This window comes from Adiantum capillus-veneris, chromosome 4, assembly GCF_014529385.1.
Source record: "Adiantum capillus-veneris isolate H3 chromosome 4, ASM1452938v2, whole genome shotgun sequence".
NCBI lineage: Eukaryota > Viridiplantae > Streptophyta > Polypodiopsida > Polypodiales > Pteridaceae > Adiantum > Adiantum capillus-veneris.
This window is the reverse complement of record NC_140934.1, coordinates 94,542,750-94,558,365: the sequence shown is the minus strand read 5'-3', so window position 1 is coordinate 94,558,365 and position 15,616 is coordinate 94,542,750.

The following is a 15,616-nucleotide window of genomic DNA, read 5'->3' as shown; positions in this document are numbered from 1 at the left end:
CTTATGTGCCTAAGCAAGACAACCATGCTAATCTTTTCACAAAGGCTTTGCCTCTTGAGAACTTCAAAGCTTTCCGCAAAGCTTTGGGCTTACTCCCCTTTGTGGTTTGATCACACAGGGTCTGGCACTTCCCTATACATGAGTGCCAGCTCATGTTCACCACATCACTCCTAGGCGGTGCTTGTTACCATATTATGGTAGTAAGTGTGTGAACACACTTAGGACCAACATGGCATGTTTTCTCTCTTCAAAAGGTTTTTTTCTTGCAACTTGCATATACATCCATCACTTTAAGGCAAGCTTTATCTTTGTATTGGCACACTTTGTAATACTACTTATTTTATGTGCTCTTGAGCTTCTCCTTCATCTTCTCCATCTTTGCACACATTCCTACAATTGTATATACAACAACACTGAGGTTAAGTTTGTTGTTTGATGCATCATGCGTGATGTCATCAATGTTGCTTTAAGACATTTTACAATATGTTTGATGCATTTTTGTATTGTTTTTCTCTTGTTACATCTCTCATACTCCCATCAGGAGACTTCTGATAGATTTCAAGTTCCTTGCTTGATTTGGCTTCTATTTGAGTGCTATGTCTATTATGTTAATAAAACTTCGTTCAAAGTTTGGGGAAGCTTCCTTTTATTTTTGTGAAGTAATGGCTTTGTCATTTTATGGAATTTGTTTTGAGTCGTGTTTGCATGCATAGCCTTTTGTGAGGGTCATGGTTGTTGGGCTAAAGGCGGCATGTACCTTGCCTCGAGGCCGGATGTTTGATATTCAAACTACCCATTGACTTACTGACAACTGACTTTCTTCTTTCTACATAAAATAATAAGGTGTCTCACTCATTTGGTAGTGAGTACTCCACCCACACACACAGTCTATCACTCTACACTCGCCGCACGCGCACCCACATCGCATAGCTTCTGCACTAGTGTACCCTTCCACTGACATCAGAGCACAGGGGGAGTGGCAATGAAAAACTTGACATTGCATCATGGAGAGAAGAGAAAAGCAGGAATGTGATTTTTGCAGCTCATTTTTTTGCCATTTTTGGGCTTGGAAACACTGTTTTTGGCATTTTTCAGTCACATGGAGTCGGATGGATATGATCCAAGAGTCTAAGTTGGGCGTTTTGCACATTCTAGACACGATGGCGATGTTTATTTTTTGAAATTTTAATCAAAACTATAGCATGTGCAATAACAAGTTTATTTTGCACTTTCGAGTTGCAAAACGTTGTTTTTTGGCGTAGCTCTCACAGTCATACTTAGATCTATATGAGTTAAGAGTCTATCCTAGGGTTTCTTGACGTTCTAGATGCATTGGAGGTATCAAAATTTTTAACTTTTGAATGTTTAATTTTTTGCAACAATTTCTACGCATAGACACTTTGACAATTGGATTCCTACACTACAGAGCATTATGTAGTTTATGTCTCTAGATATGTATGTAATGTTGTGGTGCTATTTGGGAGACGATTTACCTTGCATTAGGGATGTGCTTTTCGGATTGATACACATCCGGATGCAGTTTTGTGCGTGTTAAGATTGTGTGGGATTCTAGAGAGGTTGTAGCACTTAGTTTAGTGCATTTCGCTTATGTATGTATATGCAGATATAGATTGAGACAATTGTTGCACCTGATAGGTATACAGATTACTGATAGGTGGAGTTGTCGAGAGAGATACTTTGCAGTAGGAGTGAGATTTGTTGCCATAGTTTTGGTAGTTTATGTATGCATGTATGTGGATTTATGATTTGAAACGGTTTTGTCTCTGATAGATTTATTGTTCAACCCAACAATTTGTCTTGCTTCTCTCCATTGTGTTTGAAGATTTTTTCAATAAATTTAAATTGATGTATTGTGGATAAGAGATTTGATATATGTTTATGCACATCACCTAGTTGTCTTCACAGGACTTATGTATGCCGGCTTTGGTAAGATTTTTTGAGATTTTGCTCAAATACAAGGGAAACCTTGTCGGATTTTTCCCTAGTTATCACCATAGTCTCTGTGTATTTGTAGTCTACTCTTTAATGCTTTAGTAGCCGAGTGTGACTCCCACACTAATGATGATCGAATTTTGACTCTCAGTTTGACAAATTTTGTTAGTTTGGACTCGTATTTTGTGTTCTCATATCCACTCTGGTAGGAGTGAGATTTGTGTATGCTCATAGTGGATACAGGTTACATGTTATGCACTATTTTCAATCAATGGATATTCCAATCGTGTGTCTTCTGCTTACAAGTTATAGGTAGCCACAAGTTACAAGTTCTACAGGTTTATAAATATAGATTTACAGAGTTTTTGAAATTTGCAGCACTATTTGTGGGATGCATAGTTGGCATTGTGTTCGCTATCTACTTATGCATATGGTCATGCGTTTTATGCTTGATTGAGAGCTTTTATCCTAGTCTTAAGTAATTGCTACTCATTGTGCTTACATTATCACTTGGCGGTTGACTACTCATGGGTTTTTGTTGGTTTTGGCAGAGGTTGGGGGAGATTGTTTTTTGTTATACTTTGGTAGAGCTACATTGAGCTACATGTTGCATATGCATTGATCATAGTTATGATTGTGTAGTGATCGAGGTGATCTCCCACTTTGGCATCTTTGATGCAGTTTATGATTGAGATTTTGCTCACTTTACAAGGGAGATTCTATTGGATTTCTTCCAAGATTTCTTTCCATACACCTTTTGATGCATATGCAAATTTTGCTTTCTTGTCATTCATTTAGCAGATATTTGTTTTAGAGTTTGCAAAGATGACTCGCAAAATGCGGAGGTCTCGCTCATGCCGATACTTGCATTGTTGGCATTGTTGTCACATAGGGTACATTGGGCGCCATTGTTTCATACGTATAAGGCAACATCATCACAGATGTATGCATGATGCATGTGAGGTTTTGACACACGTTAGAGAGGTGGCTTCACATGCAAGTGACAGTGATGTCCCGTTTACCTCTAGTGTTCCTCTTGCTTATATGTCTAGCACATGTGACATTTCTTCCCATTGGTTGCTAGGTGAGGATGCAATCTTCCACATCACATCATGTCGTGAGTGGTTTAGTACCTTCTCTAGTGGGAGGCTTGGCCGTATGTGATTGACTGATGGTTTGGTGTTTGACATTACAAGAGGAGGAGATGTATGCTTGTCATTACCTAGTGGTTGTCATGTATTGCTTCGAGAGCAGTATTTCTAGATGCATTACGGATCGCTTGTGATTACGAGAGGAGCTAGATATGGCTTCTCTACTCCATTAAATGTATCTGAGGTTGAGACAGTTTGGTCTCGATTTCATCATTGACATGTGATATACGAGTAATGAGACATGTCTCATTCACGAGTGAGATCCAATATGCTTAGGAGATAGGGCATATAGTTATGCAGGACATGTCAATAGACTTTGCAGAGGTAGAGGTGGAGTGGGATTGCTTCAGTGAAATGTAGCAGGTGTTGTCAAAGTCTTTGCAAACAAAGGTAGAACGAGTATGCTCCCTAGAGACACACGTAGAGATGACGAACATGGAGTTCTTTGATATGCTCATGCTAGAGGCTGATTAGTTGATGCTAGGACACATAGTTATGCCTATGGATGAAAGGGACACATTCATCCCAATGTCGGTGATGACACATCCATACATGATGAGTCGTCTTGATGATGTAGTGTATGTAGATAGCAATGAGGAGGCTAGTATAGCCAAGTTTCCAAAGATTTTGTTGGCATTCGAGCGTCTCAAATACGATCTAATAGTATTAAGGCTCGACTTAGCTATTGCAACGAAATCATTTGCAGCAAGGATTGCCAGTCGTACGATGATGACACTAAGATGATGCATCGTGGAGCTATGCAAACCATACAAAGATGTTCGTATGTAGGCTCTAGCATGGATTCGCACGCTCGTGTATCACTAGAGTGAATACAACTGCATGTAGATGGAGTGAGTGAGCTAGTGGGTGTAGGGTGAGAGAGTCTTTCGCCTATTTCTTGTGCATTCTATTAGTTTAGCTAGTAGGATCCACTTATCGGCACATTCACCTTTAAGTGGGATTATATCAGGTAAAGGCAGCATGTGCCTTACCTCAAGGTTGGACGTCCGATGCCTAGCTGCCCACTAATTTACTAACCATTGACCTTATTCTTTCTACATAAAAGAATAATGGGTCTCACTCATTTGATAGTAAGCACTCCACCCACACACATAGTCTATCCCTCTACATTCATTGCACGTGCAATGCACAACTTTCACACTAGTGTACCCCTCTATTTGGCTTCTATTTGAGTGCAGTGTCTATTATGTTATCAAATTTTTGTACAAAGTTTTGGGAAGATACCTTGCATGTTTGTGAGGTGATGACTTTGTCATTTTATGGTATTTGCTTTGAGTCGTGTTTGCATAGCTTTTTTGTGAGGGTCCTGGTGAGGTTTTTAAAGCCAAGCATTGGGGGTCGGGTTACCTACTAGTGTGAGGTGGATTAGGTTGCATCATAGGAGCTTTACAATATACATAAATTTGATGATAGCAATTGAAGAGAAAATCTAAGACGTTCTTATCCAAAAGAATTAGTTAAAGCCATTGTTTGGCTTGTCATCTAAGATTGCTACCATGTCTAATGAAATTTGAGTTCAATTAGATGCATTAGAAAGGTCTACAATTCTTAACCGACAAGTAAGACAGTGGAGTCAGCACTGGGTGAATATGAGGCTTGGGGATTGCCCAACGCTACCTATCGCTTGGTGTTGACCTTGGTGTTAAAGTCATCACAAGAGGCAGTTGAGTCAATACTGGGTGAATAGGAGGCTTGGGGACTGCCCAACACCACCTATTGCTTGGTGTTGACCTTAGTATTGAAGACATGACATACGACAGTGAAGTCAACACCGAGTGAATATGAGGCCTGGGGATTGCCCAACGCCACCTATCCCTTGGTATTGACCTTGGCAAATGGGCGTCGGCCCATAAACATCTACGGATATTACATTGTTTTGAGTCAGGGACCGGGCTTGTCGGTCCAATAGGAAAAGGGTAGGAGTGATCACCGATGAGAGGTGCACTCTAACTAGAACATTCAAGGGTTAGTTGGCTAAGCATGGGCTCCCAAATGTGAAGGGGCGAGCTCATATAAAAGTCAGCTAAACCTAAAAATGACTTATTCTCTCATTTGTGCAATTGACGAGTGCTCTTGCTCCATCTCCATCTTCTTCTTCATCTCCTTGTGTGTGTGTATGCGTGAGAGAGAGAGAGAGAGAGAGAGTGATCGAGCATTGCAACGGCACGACGGTGGCGAGGCAGTTGAACGCGTGTGCGCTCCTTGCCGCACTGTCGAAGCAAAGGACTTGCCGATACACCGTGTGCGAGCCACAAATGGCTCCAAGCACACAACAAGCCTAAACTAGCAAACTCAAGAGAGCAAAGGGTGTGTCACTCACCGCTCTACGCTCGTCTTCGTGGTGGATTCCTCGCCGCAATGAAGAAGAAGCTGCAGTCGTGCCGCGCTCAACCGCTTCGCCGCCGTCGTGCCTTCGTAATGCTCGATCGCACACACACTCTCCCTCTCTCTCTCTCTCTCACATACACACACACACAAGGAGGTGAAGAAGAAGAAGATGGAGATGGAGATGGAGCAAGAGCACTCTTCTATTGCACAAATGAGAGAATAAGTGAATTTTAGGTTTAGTTGGCTTTTATATGAGCTCACCCCATTCACACTTGGGCGCCCATGCTTAGCCAACTAATCCCTTGAATGTCCCAGTTAGAGTGCGCCTCTCATCGGCGATCACTCTTACCCTTTTCCTATTGGTCCGACAAGCCCGGTACCTGACTCTACCAAATACATAATACACGTCCGTCGTAGGTGATGGGGTGTCCGTGAGCCGTGAGGGTTAACATGCCCCCCTTCCTGATGTAGATTCCATCCTCGGAAGCTATTGAGTTGAAGCTCGTTCGTCGAGGTGGAAGAGCATTTGAGATGAATGTCCTTAGCCTTCTTCAGTCATTGCAAAATCAAACAACATTGGCACAGTAATTGCATTCTCATAAGTGATTAAAAAGCATATGCAGTTTTAGGTAGACACATTGATTGGTAAAAGAATTTCAAACAATTTGTCAGCAAAATGAACATTAAATTGCAATGTAATCAAATGCATAAACAGATGTAAAGGTAAAAAATTAAACAAGTCTGGGGTCGCTAATTTGACGGTCGAAAGGCACTAGAGATCGAATATTAATACCATGGGTAAGCTTCTTAATTTTCAGTGGTCAATTAAGTTGTTTAATCGCGAGAGCCAAGTATTCATGTTCGAGGGCTGACTAGAGGCTATATCTAGAAGACCTTGTAGTTAAGCTACCATAAAAAGAATTTCTCATGAAATCATCGCTTGACTGATTACTTTTTCGTTGACCCCCCAAAGGCTTTTCACAGTGATTCAATTTGATGTGTGTGCTTATTTTGTATGCGTTGGGTTTTTTGCTTTTCAAGGAAAAGCGCCCACACTGGGAACCTCTAGGGCTCTAGTACCATAGGCAATACATGTGAGTGAAGTACCAAATCAAGCTGAGATTTCTCTTCCAGCTTAAGATTTTACAGTGTGGCACTTTGATTTTATGTTTGTTCTTTTTCAGCATTTTAATTTTGTAACTTTGGGGGGTCATATAACAGTGATACACCTCCCAGGCTCATCACACCAGTAAACTCCCTTTATAATACTTAAGCTAAAGGTCAATAGGATCAAGCCCACTAGAAAGCCCTAGTACATTTCACACAATGCTGCCTAAATCGGATTAAGAACCTAAGTAACCATTACTTATTAGGAAGGCATTCCCCATGGTATTAAGAGAAGATTTCTAACACCTAACTTGGTTAAACTAGCTTAGTCGGACTGCTTGATTTTTAAACTTAGACAAGTGATTATGACAAAAAATTACATTGAATTAAATGTTTGATACTAAGCAAATGCGGTGAATATTAGGCTACCAATCACAATTAAAGCTGACAATCATAGATGCAAAAAAGATAAGGGGCAATGCTAATGGACAAGAAACACCTGTTTATGTCGATGGTTGCGCTTGATTTGAAGAGTGAGTCGAGATAAAGATTCCATGAAGGTCCAAATCCTATCAATAGCAACACACTCCTGTACACACTAGGAAACAAATGGAATACCTCCAGGAGGCACATTAGTGGGAAAAGAGAACTTTGCTAATCACTCAACTCTAAAACAGAAACACTCCTATCGTACTAATCTTACCTACCCTCCATCACTCAAGTGATGAGGATCAAAGGTGTTTCATGACATAGGTTTCTGTTTCAGTGTACTGGATGTAAATGTGTAGGTCTGGGTCAATGTTTTGACTTTTAACGTGCATACTCGTTTGCTAATTTCTCTTGCTCTTTATTTTTTTGTTTTTTGTGAGTATAAAGCTTTATATGTACATTCCCCAAGATTGGTGATTGAGAGGTCAGGGAAAAAGGTTGAGAGGGAAACAAATGAATGATGACTGTCAACAAACACTCCCCCCTTCCTTGGGTAGATCATACCGTTTGAAATGAGCTCGTCACCCTTTGAAACCAATTGTTCTAGTTGGTAATAGGTGGAGATTTTTGCCAGTAGTTTTCTATTACCTTAGGCGCCTCGTCGAGTTGCAAGGGTGGTAAGGTACTCTCCCAAGATCGAACTTGAAGTAGTTCATCAGGTGATTCTTGAACACTGGGAGGTGTGGATTCCTTTGTAGCTTTATGGAGGTCCACTATTGTAGGTGGAGGCTGTGGAGAATCTTTTATCTCTACGGATGCATTACATGAGGAGCTAGAAGCTTCATGGGACTCCCCCCTTCCTGAGCTAGGTGGAACAAATCGTTCTTTCTTTGGTACCCAAACTAGCTCGGGAGCGGGTGTGTAGCATTCTGTGATTTTTTTCTTTCCACGATCATTGATTCGTTTTGGAGCTACGGGATTGGGCTCACATGGGTCAGGTGATAGGTAAGAGCACAATCTACGTTTTGGCACCCAGATTTGATCATTTCCTTGGTAGTAGCCTTGGGCTTCCAATAGTCATTTAGGGATCCATCGCAACATTTTCTTACTTTTCTTGGAGCGAGTGGTACGTTTCTTACAAGGCTTCTATTTTTTAGCACTAGCTATGGTCACTAAAGAAGCTTTAGGGACCCACTTGTATGTTTTCTTCGTTACATTAGGATGAGTCTTGTCAGAAGCTATATGCATTGCTTGTAGCATATTTAAGGGTACATGCATTTCATCCCCCTCAGGTGTTACCCAGGTCGTTCCTCTAGCTCCCCATGTATCTATAGTTGCCGCTAGGTGTACCCAATCGACATTGTCTGACTCAGCCATTCGGGGTAGGATATCCATATAAGGAGAGTTCTCCCCAATATCCGTGTCTTCGTTACACGTGTAACAATACTGTAATGGAGCTGAGTGAATTGTTGTGTCTGATCGATTATCAATGATGAATTTATTTCCTAGAGGATGCGTTCGACCACTTAAAAGATCAACTCGAATGACAGAGTCTTGGAACTGTAAGTAGACATGGTTTTTGGACCAGTCATGCACCATTTTTGCTTCCCTCATGAATGGACGCCCTAAGATCATCTCAAATGACATAGGATGCTTGGAAAAATCCATAACAATGAAAGTTTGCCTTACCTTGTGTCCCAAGACCTTGATCCTGAGATCCTTTAGCATTCCAATAGGCGTAACAATAGATCCATTAGCCATTTTTACCACTATGCTTGTGGCTTCAAGGTGAGGTTGCCCCATAGACTCCCAACAACTCTTTGTCACCATGCTGACTCCCGCACCACCGTCAAGGACTCCCTTTACAGTTAATCCTTTAGTAGTGATTGGTAGAGTAGCATTAGATTCATCACCTTCAAAGTATTGCCCCAACTTGTTAACGGGTACTTCAATTACAGATTCATGTCCCGTTAGGTCAGATGGTGGTGCTAAATGTTCCTCATCATTCATTACCGAGTCAGGTTTGTTCATTTGTGCAAACTTTGGTAATCCGGCCTGTAATTCTCCATTGAGGAAGGCTCGAAGAGCTGAGACTAGCTCGGGGTCTTTATATAGTTTGGACATGATGGTGGTTCTAACTTCTGAAGACATGAAATCCATCAATTTGGCAACATTTAATGGCATCTTGTGGGACGTAGGACCCTGACAAGAGAATGGTGAAGATGGAATCTCCACTTCCTCAAGGGGGTCGGGCATTCCCTCACCAAACATTCTCTCTAGTAGGAAAGGTGTGTGTCCACTTTCAGATGTCCTACCCTCACTCTCTTCCCGAATGATACTGGGTATAGCTAACGGCCTGTAGTTCTTGTGAGGTTGAACTTGTGTGGGAAACACTGTGTCCGACATCTGGATGTGTTTGGGTTCAGGTTCTAATGTTCGTTGAGTTTCTTCCACCAAACCCCTCAGTTGTTGGACTCGTTCAATTTCCACTGTTGGGTTTGGATAGGTTCCAATCTTTCTCTTGCAATCCTCATTTTTTGTCTCTCGTGGCTTATCTTGGGGGTTCGCAACTGGGTAGTTTAACTTTGAATACTCTTTTGGTGTTCGTCGTAATTCCCTCTCGTGATCCTCCTCACTGGCTTTTTCCTTTGTAGTAACAGTTTTGGTCTCCGTGGTCTCTATCGAATCTGAGTCATCCTCAGGGTCATTCATATACACGGGATCCTCTCCTGTCCCTATGTTAGTCTTTGAACTAGGTTTTGAGCTAGAAGCATTAAGGGATTTCTTTCTTCGTGTTTTCTTCTTTCTCGCTCGACCAATGGACGCAGCATCTCTCTCTTCGAGGATGTAATTTTGCTTTTGGAGCATCGACCGTGTGAGTGCATTCACTGGTGCTATGTTTATAGTTGGTGGTGTCCCATCAACAATCTCTATTATGTTCAATGGTGTGATTTTCGGTGCGTTTGGATTGTTAGGACACTGTGCGATCAAATGATCTATGCCACAACGATTACAAGTGAGTATTGGCATTGCCAATGCACTCCCTTGACTGGTTTGCATTAGTGCGGCATTCTTTTGTATTCTAATGGGGCACTCAGCTATTCGATGTGGTCCACCACATTTGTAGCACTGAAGAGGTGGTCTCCTGGCAAAACTATTAATGTTTTGGCCTCTTGCTGCTAGTGCAGTAGCTTGATATACCGGTTTGATTTGTCCCCAATGGTCTTCCATATAGTACATGGGACACTCCTCAAGCATGTCGACTCCATAGGTGATACTAGAGTCTATGTCCTCTTCGCAATCTACATAAGTACTAGATGACTCGCAACCTATTTGGTTCATAGGTGTAACTCTTGGATGAGGGGGTTGCGGTCCTAGCACTGGAGGTGGCAACGGTGTGGTTTGGACCACATTTTGGGTTCTAGGGACCATGTGCTGTAATGGCAACTGTTGCTCCATGGGTGGGGTAGGCATCAATGCAGGAACTCGAGGTGAGTCTGCCCAAGCTATAGGCGGTCTATTTTCCATGATGCGTTTAAGCATTAGGAAATCCTTTGCTTGATGGCCATACCTACCACACGCGTTACAAGTGCCGTTAAACTTTACTCTGAAAGTAGGGCATTCACTTGTAGTATGTGGGCCCAAGCAAATTGAGCACCACATACACACACACACAAGGAGGTGAAGAAGAAGAAGATGGAGATGGAGATGGAGCAAGAGCACTCTTCTATTGCACAAATGAGAGAATAAGTGAATTTTAGGTTTAGTTGGCTTTTATATGAGCTCACCCCATTCACACTTGGGCGCCCATGCTTAGCCAACTAATCCCTTGAATGTCCCAGTTAGAGTGCGCCTCTCATCGACGATCACTCTTACCCTTTTCCTATTGGTCCGACAAGCCCGGTACCTGACTCTACCAAATACATAATACACGTCCGTCGTAGGTGATGGGGTGTCCGTGAGCCGTGAGGGTTAATAGCGCGGCACGGCAGTAGCTCCCTCTTCTTTGCGGCGAGGAATCCTCCACGAAGGTGAGCGTAGGGTGGTGAGTGACACACCCATGCTCTCTTGAGCTTGCTAGATTAGTCTGGTTGTGTACTTGCGGCCATTTGTGGCTCGCACACAGTGCACGGCAAGTCCCTTGCTTTGACACGTGCAACAGATGTGCACATTTTTGGCGTCGTTGTCGGGGAAATTCCTTGCACTAAGCTTGAATAGCACTTTATGCTGCTTTGTGGTGCATCATGAAATGTAGGAAAGGTAGAGAAAGAAGGTGTGTGGCTTGTTGAGGAGGATTTGTGACTGCTGCAGTGTACTGTTTTTGTTAATAAGGTGTTGCAATGTACTGTGTTTTCTGTTGATAAGGTGTTAGCATTAAGGTAGTAGATCTATAATGTTAGATTTGTAAGGTACAGTAAGTAGAGATGTTAGTTAATTAGTTTTTGTAGTACTATGTTAGTGTGTAACAGCAGCTCTGCTAGTTGCAAGTAGATAGGTTAGGTGTTTGTGTGCTCGCGCGTGCGGCGACCTTATCCAAAAATAAAAAATAAAAATAATAAAAATAAAGGTAGGACCGAGATCGGGAACATTCCCCAGGCCCAAGCCCAAGCCCAGGCCCACGCTCAGGCTCAGGCCTCAGTCACCCTTTAGAATTACTTATTTTAGCCTCACACCTAAGTAAAAATCAACCCTTTTGAGGACCAACGGAGCTTCGAGTAACCGAACATTGTGCTGTAAAGCACACCACGACCCCCTGAATGATACGCTTGTTTCAAGCTATCACACGCTCTAATCCAAAAATTGATCGTAAAAAAACATCAAAAAACGAGTGAAAACAAGGCGCAAAACGCTTAAAAAATCAAGCGATTAACCTTCGAGGGTATTCGTCGACGCTTGTAGGATGCCAAAGGCACATGCATCTACACTCTGATCGTGTGCTAGAGGCCAAGCAACTAGCGAGCACTTCGACTTACGTGTGTTCTCAATACCCACCTACCTTAGGTTCTAGGCCCTCGGTGGGAACCCAAGGTAGTACCACTCAGGATCCGCATATAGCGTCTAGTGACTCTTCCTCTGACTACGATGTCATGGAGGGTTATCGAATGCCTAATCCTGATAGCTCAAGCCAAGACATGCATGCCATGGGCCCACGGTCCGGGCCGAGCGTGCTTAGCCGCTTGAAGGAAACCTGTAGTAGAGCCACTCGCTCCGAACATGGAGCTAACGATGCAAATGAGGGGGGTGGGGAAGTAAATTCGCCATTCATGACCAACATAGACCCTATGCTCTTGGAGAGTGTGCATGTGAATACTCCATTCACTACACCCCCTGACTCTTCAGAGCTATTCCCCTCCGAGGTTATATTACCTGATGGTAGAAGCCTTGCCGAAGTGCAAGAGGTTGAGCGATATATCATTGCGGCTAGGGAAAAGGAAATCAAGAGCTTACGCAAGGCGGAGCAATGAAGAGAGTTAAAAGCGAAATCCCCTAGGTCAGTATCCTTGCTAGAAGAGCAATTGAGTGCTCCTAAATTAGCGACCACTAAGGGTCAACCCATAGAGAGCCACATTGCATCTAGTTCAAAAGACACCCCTAGCACCTCAATCCTAGACGAAACATTCCTAAATGAGAACTGGGAGTATGAACTACAAACAGAAACTCTAACCGACCTATACACAGGTCACACCTATCACGTGGGTTGGTTAGATGTCCTACAATCCACAACGGGTGCTACTAGTGTAGAGGATCAACAACAAAGAGTTTGTGAGGTCATCCATAGGGTTATTGAGCTAGAGAGGCAGAACAAGGGGATCCACATGCCTTCAACGGGTTTCATGAGATTCTTGGATACAGGGAAGGCTAAACAACCAACCTTATCACAAATGGAGACTCCCTCGGTAAGTCCGATGGATCCTCCATATGTTGTTTCACTAGGGTCTTAGTGCATCTAAGTCCACAAGTGATAGCTTTACCTTTCCAAGTCTAGCTCATCTTTCCCTTGATGACACCACGGCTACCATGCCTACCCCAATGATGGGCATGCCAACAAACACGCCATGGACCTCGTTTGTTAGTAAAGCACCACTACATGGTAGCTCAATGCATGCAACAGTACCTACAAGTGTGTACCAATCGTATACATCTATAGGTCCTCGCACTCATGTAGCCCCTACCCCTCCCATTGTTTCAACAACCTATGCTCCACAACCACAACACCCAAGTTTTATTTTAATGGGACCATACCGGCAGCGTTAGCATGTCACATCTGATGTCTGCTATTCCTAGGGCCACACATATGAACTTTGGGCTGCCACATGGCACAACACCGTACCAAACGTAGAACCCAAGGGCTTCCTATGTGCCAAGCCCAAAGCCAATACCTACTCCACATGTAGTCTCCGGAGCACCTTACCCACCGTGCCTACTCACTTAGGTGACTTGGCAACATTTGCTCAAGCTATCGATCGATCTATTGCTGAGAATATGCGTAACATGCCTGATAGAGAGCCTAGAAGTAAGGCAGTACAAATAGCCAAGCTCACACAAAAATTTAGTGGAGACGGGGATGTAGAAAGCATATTGAAGTGTTTGAACAAATATGCGATTCTCTAGGAGAACACAATGACTTGCATAAGAGTAATGCTTTAAGCCTAACCTTAAGTGGGAAGACTGGGGATTGGCATAGAACGATAAGGGTGGAAGAAAAAATGATTTACCCTACTCTTAGGAGACTGTTCTTGAAATAATACATACGTGTTAACCCTCATGGCTCACGGACACCATATCACCTACGGCGGACGTTGTATTATTTACTTGGTAGAGTCAGGTACCGGGCTTGTCAGTCCAATAGGAAAAGGGTAAGAATGATTGCCGATGAGAGGCGCACTCTAACTGGAACATTCAAGGGATTAGTTGGCTAAGCATGGGCGCCCAAGTGTGAAGCGTAGAGCAGTGAGTGACACACCAACGCCATCTTTGAGCTTACTAGTTTAGGCTTGTTGTGTGCTTGAAGCCATTTGTGGCTCGCCCGCGGTGTATCGGCAAGTTCCTTGCATTGACACGTGCGCCATACGCGCACATTTTTGGCACCGCTACCGGGGAATGCCATACACTAAGCTTGAATGGTACTCTGTGCTTCTTTGGGGGTGCAATTTCTATTGTAGGAAAGGTAAGGAAGGAGGGTGTGTGTGTTGAGAAGAAGGATTTTGTGTTATAGTGTGTATTTTTTTTTGTTAATGGAGTTTTCAAAGGTACTGTGTTTTTTCTCTGTGTAAGGTGTTAGTATTAAGGTTGTTATTTCTGTGTAATGTAATGTACAGTAAGTAGGAAGTAGATCTGTGAGAGCTAATAGAGTGTGTTAGTGTGTAACAGTAGGTGTATTAGTTGGAAGTAGGTAGGTAGAGTGTGTGTGTACTCTCGCGCAGGCCGTGGCGACCTTATCCTTTAAAAAAATAAAAATAAAAATTTAAAAAAAATTTAAAGGTAGGACTGGGATCGAGAATATCTCCCAGACCCAAGCCCAAGCTCACGCTCAGGCTTATGCATCTATCGCCCTTTAAAATTACGAATTTTAGCTTCACACGTAGCTAAAAATCGATTTTTTGAGGACCAACGAAACTTCGGATGCCCGAAAATTGTGCTATAAAGCACACCATGACCCTCTGAGTGATACGCTCGTTTTGAGCTATCACACACTTTAATAAAAAAATCGATCATTCAAAAATACTAAAAAACATAAAAAAACACAAGTGAAAACAGACGCCTAAAAAAGTAAGCGGTTAACCTTCGAGGTTATTCGTCGACGCTTGTAGGGTGCCAAAGGCACATGCATCTACGCTCTGGTCGTGTGGTAGAGACGGAGCAACTAGAGAGAATTTCGACTTACGTGAGTTCTCGTTATCCACCTACCTTAGGTTTCAGGCCCTCGGCGGGGACCCAGGGTAGGACAAACCAAGACCCGAACATAGCAGCTAGTGACTCTTCCTCTGACTACGACGTCATGGAGGGTTTCCCAATGCCTAATCCCAATAGCTCAAGCCAAGACATGCATGCCATGGGCCCACAGTTCGGACCGAGCGTGCTTAGCCGCCTGAAGGAAACTTTTAGTAGAGCCACTCGGTCCAAACATGGAGCTAATGATGTAAATGAGGGGGGTGGGGAAGTAAATTCTCCATTCATGACCAACATAGACCCTATACCCTTAGAGAATGTGCACGTGAATACTTCATTCACCGCACCTCCTGACTCTTCAGAGCTATTCCCCTCCGAGGTCATATTACCCGATGGTAGAAGCCTTGCCGAAGTGCAAGAAGTTGAGCGCTATATCCTTGCAGCGAGGGAAAAGGAAATCGAGAACTTACGCAAGGCGGAGCAACGAAGAGAGTTAAAATCAAAACCTCCTATGTCAATATCTTTGCTAGAAGAGCAATCGAGTACTCCTGACTTAGCAACTGCTAAGGGCCCCAACCCCTAGAAAGCAACATTGCATCTAGCTCAAAGGACACCCCTAGCACCTCAATCCTAGATGGAGTGTTCTTAAATGAGAACTGGGAGTACGAACTACAAACAGAAACTCTAACCGACCTATACACAGGTCACACCTATCACGTGGGTTGGTTAGATGTCCT